Source organism: Brassica rapa, unplaced genomic scaffold (genome assembly GCF_000309985.2).
Source record: "Brassica rapa cultivar Chiifu-401-42 unplaced genomic scaffold, CAAS_Brap_v3.01 Scaffold0327, whole genome shotgun sequence".
Lineage (NCBI taxonomy): Eukaryota > Viridiplantae > Streptophyta > Magnoliopsida > Brassicales > Brassicaceae > Brassica > Brassica rapa.
Genome location: NW_022610270.1, coordinates 4,140 through 12,500, shown reverse-complemented (window position 1 = coordinate 12,500; position 8,361 = coordinate 4,140). Strand labels below are relative to the sequence as shown.

General features: G+C 43.4%; 1 long non-coding RNA gene, 2 other non-coding genes and 1 pseudogene across 3 annotated transcripts; all 4 read right to left on the bottom strand.

Moving 5' to 3' along the window:
• LOC117130083 overlaps positions 1–448 on the bottom strand; it is a 3,084-nt pseudogene extending 2,636 nt beyond the window's left edge.
• A 190-nt stretch (positions 449–638) lies between these two features.
• Positions 639–794, bottom strand: LOC117130086. The gene has a single exon (XR_004453548.1). It is a non-coding gene; the product is annotated as a 5.8S ribosomal RNA (ribosomal RNA).
• Positions 795–3,083: 2,289 nt separating this feature from the next.
• Positions 3,084–4,823, bottom strand: LOC117130078. Its single transcript, XR_004453544.1, has 2 exons — positions 3,741–4,823; positions 3,084–3,664 (listed from the first exon to the last, which is right to left on the bottom strand). It is a non-coding gene; the product is annotated as an uncharacterized LOC117130078 (long non-coding RNA).
• Positions 4,824–7,130: 2,307 nt separating this feature from the next.
• On the bottom strand, positions 7,131–7,236 carry LOC117130081. The gene has a single exon (XR_004453546.1). It is a non-coding gene; the product is annotated as a small nucleolar RNA R71 (small nucleolar RNA).
• Between the last annotated feature and the right edge of the window lie 1,125 nt (positions 7,237–8,361).

Sequence of the window (8,361 nt, the reverse complement as noted above, 5' to 3'; positions counted from 1 at the left end):
ACCGGGACAAATCGCTGGCCCCCATCCGCTTCCCTCCCGACAATTTCAAGCACTGATTGACTCTCTTTTCAAAGTCCTTTTCATCTTTACCTCGTGGTACTTGTTTGCTATTGATCTCTCGCCCATATTTAGCCTTGGACGGAACTTACCGCCCGATTGGGGCTGCATTCCCAAACAACCCGACTCGTAGACAGCGCCTCATGGTGGGACAGGGTCCAGGCACGATGGGGCTCGCACCCTCTCTGGCGCCCCATTCCAGGGAACTTGGGCCTAGTCCATCGTTGAGGACGCTTCTCCAGACTACAATTCGAACGCCGAAGACGTCCGACTTTCAAGCTGGGCTCTTCCCGGTTCGCTTGCCGTTACTAAGGGAATCCTTGTTAGTTTCTTTTCCTACGCTTATTTATATGCTTAAACTCAGCGGGTGATCCCACCTGACCTGGGGTCGCGTTGAGGACTTTGGGTCATCAAGAGCTTTTGGACCGGAAGGTCTGACTATATGACGAGAACTAAATTCACCACTGCATGTCAAGACGATCCTGGCGTCCTTAGCTCAGATTTGGCCAACCACGTGCGGTAACACACGGGAGATCAGCTTCTATCCCATATCCTCGAGAGGATGGGGGGACAACGATTTGTGACACCCAGGCAGACGTGCCCTCGGCCAGAAGGCTTGGGGCGCAACTTGCGTTCAAAGACTCGATGGTTCACGGGATTCTGCAATTCACACCAACTATCGCATTTTGCTACGTTTTTCATCGATGTGATAGCCGAGATATCCATTGCCGAGAGTCGTTTTAGACTTTACATTGCAGCACTGCTTCCGAACAAACACTATCTCCGGGTTGGCGAAAGCAGGCTGTTTAGTTGCATTTTCCTTGACACTTTTCGTGCCGGGGTTTGGTGATATCCGGAAGCTATGCGTACGATCCACCCAAAACTGAAATCTTGGGCATGGATGAACGCATAACCACGAAATCGGCAGGCACAGTAAGAAACTGGCCTACCGAGAGTGATGTTTCATCGTTCTCAGGTCGTTCTGTTTCCAGGGTACGTCAATGATCCTTCCGCAGGTTCACCTACAGAAACCTTGTTACGACTTCTCCTTCCTTTAAATGATAAGGTTTAGTGGACTTCTCGGGACGTCACAGACGGCGAACCACCCACGTTCACCGGATCATTCAATCGGTAGGAGCGACGGGCGGTGTGTACAAAGGGCAGGGACGTAGTCAACGCGAGCTGATGACTCGCGCTTACTAGGAATTCCTCGTTGAAGACCAACAATTGCAATGATCTATCCCCATCACGATGAAATTTTAAAGATTACCAGGGCCTGTCGGCCAAGGTGTGAACTCGTTGAATACATCAGTGTAGCGCACGTGCGGCCCAGAACATCTAAGGGCATCACAGACCTGTTATTGCCTCAAACTTCCTTGGCCAAAACGGCCATAGTCCCTCTAAGAAGCCGGCCGTGAAGGGATGCCTCCACGTAGCTGGTTAGAAGGCAGAGGTCTCGTTCGTTAACAGAATTAACCAGACAAATCACTCCACCAACTAAGAACGGCCATGCACCACCACCCATAGAATCAAGAAAGAGCTCTCAGCCTCTCAATCCTTACTATGTCTGGACCTGGTAAGTTTCCTCGTGTTGAGTCAAATTAAGCTGCAGGCTCCACTCCAGGTGGTGCCCTTCCATCAATTCCTTTATGTTTAAGCCTTGCGACCATATTCCCCCCGGAACCCAAAAACTTTGATTTCTCATAAGGTGCCAGTGGAGTCCTAAAAGCAACATCCGCTGATCCCTGGTCGGCATCGTTTATGGTTGAGACTAGGACGGTATCTGATCGTCTTCGAGCCCCCAACTTGCATTCTTGATTAATGAAAACATCCTTGGCAAATTCTTTCGCAGTTGTTTGTCTTTCATAAATCCAAGAATTTCACCTCTGACTATGAAATACGAATGCCCCCGACTGTGACATCCCCGATCGTAGATAACCGGAAATGACACGGTCGATGTTCCCTGATGGTTGACCCGAGTTTCTCGAAATAAATCTGATCACCTTAGACCAACAACCAAAGAACACAAGCACTCGTATCAGATATTACTCTAGGCTTTTCAACCCGATAAAGCAATATTCGATAGTTAGTTCGTCCCGGACAAGGACTAATATCATTTGAGAACTCGTGATTTATAAACATCTTTTATACATTATTTATTTACTTTAAATATCTTACAAACTGTTATAGTTTACCCTAAGGCCTATCGCCCAACAACGTTTTAAGTAAATATACATCAAAACGTACGTTGCAAGGACAACAAAACACTACCGCTGGTTGCCCGCTCCTTCCGTCCAAAAGAGTAAAGTGTCTCCCGCCTAAGGGTTACCTGCACACACGAATGAGTCATGAGCAACTAGTTTACTCAGTGAATCTAGAATCACAACACAATCAATAATAAACCAAAGAATTATCAAATGCATATACATGATCATGAAAGTACTAGTACTATACTTTAATATCAATCATCATTGTGAATTCTTACTTTAAACATCACTTCCACAACACCCGCCCGTTACCATAAGAATATAATACAATATATATACTAGACCCGAGAAACCACTAAGGCTAACCGAGACTAGTGAGTTAGCATCACCATCATTGTCGAATGTCCGATATGAACAATCCGACACTGCATCGTCATACAGTACACGGTCTCCAGGGAGCTACCCCATCATCGTGTCTTCATGACCTTTTTCCATTCGCAGGACCAAGTCACGGTAATGCGGGGACATTAGTGATAGTGAATATAACAAGACTTCACATGATTTTACTTCCATAATCGTTCCAAAAGAAATCCATAAATAATCCTTAATTAATCATAATTAACTCCTAAGTAATCCAAGATTAATCTTGAATTAATCTCATATTAATCTTTAATAATCCAAGATTAGTACTTAATTAATCATAATTACTCTTTAATTAATTTCAGATTAATTCTTAATTAAACGAAGATTAATCCTTAATTAAACCATGATTATTTCATAGTTGAGATTAGTACTTGTTCACTAGTACTAAGATGAGGATTAACCTTACTTTAACATTTTGATTACTCTTATGTATAGTTCACAATAAGTAAACATAACACCATTCTTATAAACTTGAGAGACTTTCCTAACTTAATCAATCTCAACATCTATCTAGACTCACCTAAGAGATTAGTGTTGGAACTGGTTGGATACCTAAAGCCTTACTCCCCCTCTGACCTGAAACAGAAGTGAATGACTACAAGATCAGTTTGGTTCATGCTTTAACACCTTATATCAGATCAGTTCAAGTTTGGTTCCACTCAAACTATACCAGTTCAGCTTGGTTCTAGTCAGTCTACCAAATTTCAGGACAAGATCAGACTGAGTTCTAATTGGTTTAATCAAAGCCAGATCAGAACATCATAGCTGGTGGTTCTAAGAGGTTGATTCAAACCGAAATTAATCAAAATCTGAACTATATCACCACTTAGAGAACTTATCCGACCAAGTTCTTATGCAAACATCAACTAGCTCTGATCAAGACATGACTGAGGTAAGAGACCAAAGCTTACCAAGATGGACCAAAGGACTAGATGGCCTCAGCTGATCCTCTTCTCCAAGATTAGATTGTGGCTGAACTGATCAAAGAGAAAGATCAAGGCCTGATCATGTTCTGAACTGAACTAGGTCTAGGGTTTTATTTAAGAATCTCACCTTCTGATCTTTCTAACAGAAACTGACTGAGCTAGGGCTGAGGATCAAATCACCAACAATTTTTTTCTTGATTTTATTTCCTGATTTTCTCACTGATTTTCTCTTCTTCTTTCTCTCTTTCTCTCTGAAAATTTTGTGTATTTTTATGAGGTTTCAGAACGTGGGAAGGAGCTGGAGAGGGGTTAAATATGAGGTGAGCTTGCTTCAGGTGAGGGTTTCACTCAAGACAGAGCTAAGCTGAGTGGGGACAGCTGGCCAGCTGCTTCAGCAATCTCAGCACAAGCTGCTGTCCTTTCCTTAACCTGAAGAAACTCCAGCCCTTTCATGTGCTTCTCATATGACAATCTAAGAAACAAGGCAAGCAGGCAGCTTGTGATTGTCATGTGCCAGTTACTGAAGAAACTAGGTAAGCAGGCAGGTGTAAGTCTAAGACTGAATAACTGCACAACCAGGCTGGTGGAGGACATAACTCAGTTCAAAAATTATTTTGGAAGTTGGTTGACAGTTTTAAATAATTTTTCAACCAAATATTCCTTATCTTTGGCTCTCGTCTTATTCTCGGAAAATCTCGTCCAGCTTAATAAAAATTCGACCAAAATATTTAAGACTCGACCAAACTATCAAGTGAAGGTCTTTCAACCACAAGACAGTCCTGTCGAGAAATTAATCTAACGGTCGATTTTTATTTTTATTAATCTTTGTCGAACCAACTAAAAAAAACTGGTCGAGCGGGATTTTTCTCGACCATAAATTTATTGGCTCGTGAGGGTTATTACACTCTTCCCCCCTTAAAAGAATTCGTCCCCGAACTGCATCATTTCCACGGCCGGGTGCTCGAGGTAAACCAGAAATAAAGTCCATCGCTACTGCATCCCATTTCCATTCAGGGATAGGTAAGCTTTGAAGTAAGCCACCTGGGACTTGGTGTTCAGCTTTTATCCGCTGGCAACTCTGACACTGGGAAACCCATATGGCAACAGCTCTCTTCATCCCTGGCCAGTGGTAAAATCTTCTGATATCTCGATACATCTTTGTGCTCCCGGGATGAATGCTTAAGAGAGAATGGTGTGCAGTCCTTAGAATCTCCTCTTGAAGTCCTTCTCCTCTCGGAACAGTTACTCGACCATTGAGTAACAAAGTTCCATCACTTGCAACTTGATATCCTCCGATGTTTCCTTCATTCAACTTCTCTCGTATCTTCTTCAGGTTCACATCTCTCATTTGATATTCTCGGATACGAGTGATATACCTTGGATTTGACCCATTTTTATCCATGGTATATAAGTATTTTACTATATATATATATCAATGTTTTCTACTCTTCTAGGTATGTTTTCAGGTTCAGGTGCATTTCGGAGTAAAGCTATGACTTTGGAGCATTTTGGAGCTTAAAGGACATTTCACCCGAGCTGACCACTTAGAGGTCGACGAGAGGAAGAACAATCGATCAATGCGCATCAGTGCTGACGATCGATATCAGGAAATGCCTCGACATATGAAGATTAATATCGATCGATGTACACAAGTACCATCGATCGATGTTGAGACACCAGACGTGACATTTTGGATTCAGCAGACTTAAAAACCAAGGCCAAGCCAAATTACCAAAATGCCCTGACGAGTTTTTAACCTAGTAGAATATATACTGCCTAAGTGTTTTGACGGCAGAAGGAGAACAGAGCATTTTCTAGACCTAGTTTTGTTACCAGTTTCATTTGGGAGAGAAGATCACTTGTGATTGGAACTCCTTGTTTCTATTTCTTTTCATCTATACTATGAGTTTCTATTCCTCTATTGTTATGAATTACTTTGCTATGTCTGAGTAGTTCAACTGTTAGATCCAGGGTTCAGATAGGTTTCTGGGATTAGCCCCAAACTATAGATCTGCCTTGTTGTGATATTCATGATAGATTTGTATTCATTGCTTGTTTTAGCCTTGCTAACTAGAACTTGATCATAGGATTGCATACTCAAGCACCCTTGTTATCCCATCCTGACATCTATCTATCATATTAGGATTGCTAGAGAGGGCTAACCGCCAATTTAGCATCTTAGTAGGGCATTTCATACTCGCGCATAGGCCTGGCTAGAACCCGTCGATCGATGTCCTCAACTGACAATCGATCGACGTTGGCAAAGGTGTATCGGTCGACGTCTTAATAGACCATCGATCGACACTCTAACCGTTGAGACACGAGATCTAGTCTGTTAACCAGTGGTACATGCGACAGCTGATCACTGAGTTAAGCAAATGAGCTCTAATATATCATGCATGCAACAGTTAGGCATCTATAGGTATTATAATCTCCAACACCTGAATAGTTGCCCTGCATCTAATATCTTTTCCAACCAAGTTACATTTATTATTTACTCGCATGTTATTATTGCTATTTCATTTAAACATTTACAACCTTTAGAATTAATAAACACTAGATTTAATTGTTCCCTAGCTCCTTGTGGATTCGATCCCTAAGTACTACATCTGAACCTCTTTTGATGAGAGTAACACTCCTTAGGGTAATTTGAGTGGTATCAAATTTGGCGCCGTTGCCGGGGAGCTTGGATCGCCATTAGATTTAGTTTTATTGATTCTTATTCTTTTTTTTACCCCCCTTCTAATAATCTTTTTCTTGTCTTTTCAGGTGCATGCCCAGCGGTACCAGAAGCAACAAGGAGAAAGAATTGCTGTTCTCAGACGATCCTGCTCATTTGGAACGCACCATCCGTAGAGGTCAACGTTCCACATCGCTCGACGCAACAACTTCGTCGTCGATCGGTACGCACAACCAACCGTCGACCGACACCAGACCATCATCGTCGATCAATCCCATACGTCGATCGATACCGTGTCGTCAAAAATGGTAAACATTATTATTCTAACTCAGGACGAGAACGGAAACCTGTATGACCAGGCCGGTCATCTGCGTAATGCAACAGGTCAGAAAATAGATGCTCAGGGAACTGTAATCCCTGATGCTGATGCTACAGGAGCTTCTCAACCTGTAGATGAGGACGCTCGATCGAAACCACTGGCCGACTACAATCGCCCAGATGAGTACTATTCCAACAGATCAGCTATTCGACTTCCAGAGATCCAGAAGCAGAATTTCGAGCTGAAGCCTCAATACTACACTCTCGTGTCGCAGATACCCTACTTTGGGTTACCGGACGAGCATCCTATGGACCATTTGGAACGGTTCGAGGATCTAATCGCTGCTATTCGGATGGAAGAAGTTCCCGAAGATTACCTGCTGTGCAAGCTCTTCAGATACACGCTGAATGGAGAAGCGATGCACTGGCTTAGGCAGCAACCCACAGGATCTTTAACATCCTGGAGCGACATCAAGAATGCTTTCTTACGAAACTTCTTCGATGAGGCACGCGCTGAAGAACTTCGGAACAAAATTTCCACATTCTCGCAGAAGGCTGGAGAGTCCTTCAAAGATGCGTGGATTAGATTTAGGTTCTTCCAGCGAGACTGTCCACACCACGGATTTAACGAAGTGCAGCTGCTAAGCACTTTCTTCCGAGGTCTCGCCTTACAGTATCAAATGGCCCTTGATTCGGCGAGTGAAGGAAACTTCACTACTCGGAATCCGTTGGAAGCTGTGAGACTTATCGAAAACCTTGCTAACAGCAGCAGCACCAAAAACACTGACTCTGAACGGAAGAAGTCTGTAGCCTCTATCGGGAAGGAACAGATGGACGAAGTAAGAGCTAAGTTAGATGTGGTGCACGAGCTTTTTAGGAAGCAAGTCTGTTCAGCTGAAGGAGAAGTAGCAGATACGGAAGGAGAAGAAAATGTGAACTACATCGGAGGTACCAGATTCCAGAAATTTGGAAACCAGGGCGGAAACATAAACTTCTCTGGAAATGGCCAAAGAAGTAACCAAAATTCACAATTTCAAAAACCCTTCAACAACAACAAAAGTTACTCGAACTCTTACTACCAAAATCCACCACCACAGACTCAGGAAAGCAAGATCGAAGAAATGCTTGATCGAGTACTGTTGGGACAACAACAAATCACCGTGGATTTCAACGGTAAAATAGACTCTGCCTATAAAAATCTGAACACCAAAATCGAGACCTTAGGGACTCAGGTGAGAAAACTTGAAACCCAAGTAATTCAGACGGGCGAAACTATAAAGAGGCAAGAAGCTTTCGCTAGAGAGGCAGGAGCCGACAAAGGGAAACACCACGTAAATGCCATCATAGATGATGATTTCTGGCAAGTGGTGAGAAATGAAAAACTTGAGGAAGGAGACTTCGAAATCGAAAGCTCCATGAGTCTCGGCGGATCCCAATGTGTCGACCGATGTCGATGAACTCGCTTCGATCGACAGACCATGATGAAGATCGATGGACGGATTACTCCAGTCATCGATCGACGTCGTCTGCCAAATCGACTGAGTGCAATGCGGTTCGAATTCTAACTCATGAAGAATTCGCAGCTAAGCATCCTCACCCACCCTCCCCTTTCTATGATAAAATTGATCGATCAGTTGAGCCAACCATCGATCGATAGAGTGAGTCCGACGTCGATCGTCACAACACACCTCCCATCGATCGACAGCCACCTCTGACATACCGAGTGCGGTTACCCTCAATCGATAATGAT